Here is a 1,110-nt window from a genome sequence, read left to right on the forward strand (position 1 = left end):
AGGACCGGGTTGTGTTAAACCACGTCTTTGAACGCAAACCTTCCCATGGGCCACTTATGAAAATCTTTATGTGGCCAAGAGGCACAATACATCTCATACTCTGGAAAGCTCCGGCAAGGACCTGCCGGCAGTAATGACCCTCTGGGACATTTGCAGGATGAGGGTGGGTGGCCACGTGACCAAGGCGGAGGGTTACGACATTAAGACACCCCCACTGCTCTTCTGTGGCTCATTTTTCCCTCCGAACGGAGCGGGCCAGAAGAGCAGCCTGCGGCTCCCACGGGCACAACCTCCTTCAGCAGGACCTCGTCCCGCGGGCGAGGTGAAGGCGGCGGCACAGCAGCGGGACAGCAGCGGGAATGAACCACAGGCAGCCACCGCCGCTGAGGGCCGCACGCCTCAGCGCCCCGCTACGGGCGTGAGTGACGGCTCAGCTGACCAATCGGTGTTCACTGCCGCCTTCAGCCATGGTAAGCCCCGCCAGTCAGACCGCCAGGTGCACTCTCGGTCCTGCCCCTTCCCTTTTACGGACACACGCTGGACCAATAGAAAGGAGAGCACAGTGCCCGCCCCCCTTCGGCTCTCGCGAGCTCTCGGGGGCCGCCTCCCGCCCGCCGCCGGGTGACTGCGCAGCCGCCATGTTGGTTGCTATGCTGCCCGCGTGAGGCGGGTGGGAGGGCGGCGATGAGGGGAGGAGGCTGCAGGCCCTCCCCCCTCCTGCTCCACGGGCGCTCGCTCGCTCGCCGGCAGGGAAGGCGCCTCCGCAGCGCCCCGCCGCTCTACCTCCCCCCGGTCCCCTTTGCCTCCCGGCCGGTGCTGCGTGCTGGGCAGCCGCCGGTTCGTGCGAGGCAGTGCCGCGCCCCGTGAGGGAGAGTCCCGGCCCGTGCGGCCCCTCCGGCCGGTCGCTGTGAGGAGAGGGGCGAAGGAGAGGCCGGAGGGTGGGGGTGTCCTCCGCCTTCCCCCCGGGGCTCCTCCGTCCTCTTCTCCCCCAGCTCTTTTTCCCCCTCCTCCCCCCGCTCCCTCGGCCCAGCCGCTGCAGTACGATGCGGCGCTCGCCGCAGCGGCGGGACGCGGGGCGGCTGCTGTCGCTGATCCCGAGGCTGCGGCTCG

At 68.6% G+C, this 1,110-nt stretch overlaps 1 protein-coding gene across 2 annotated transcripts in view; it reads left to right on the forward strand.

Moving 5' to 3' along the window:
* Positions 1 to 248: 248 nt before the first annotated feature.
* PTPN4 (protein tyrosine phosphatase non-receptor type 4) overlaps positions 249 to 1,110 on the forward strand; it is a 114,802-nt gene continuing 113,940 nt past the window's right edge. Inside the window, exon 1 of one of the 2 annotated variants that reach the window (XR_001522772.3) lies at positions 249 to 470. The gene's annotated coding sequence lies outside the window, so the exon portion shown is untranslated. The remainder of the gene's footprint in view (positions 471 to 1,110) is intronic. The other variant, XM_015634624.3, reaches the window with a different exon arrangement.

Source organism: Parus major, chromosome 7 (genome assembly GCF_001522545.3).
Source record: "Parus major isolate Abel chromosome 7, Parus_major1.1, whole genome shotgun sequence".
In the NCBI taxonomy this organism is placed as follows: Eukaryota; Metazoa; Chordata; class Aves; order Passeriformes; family Paridae; genus Parus; species Parus major.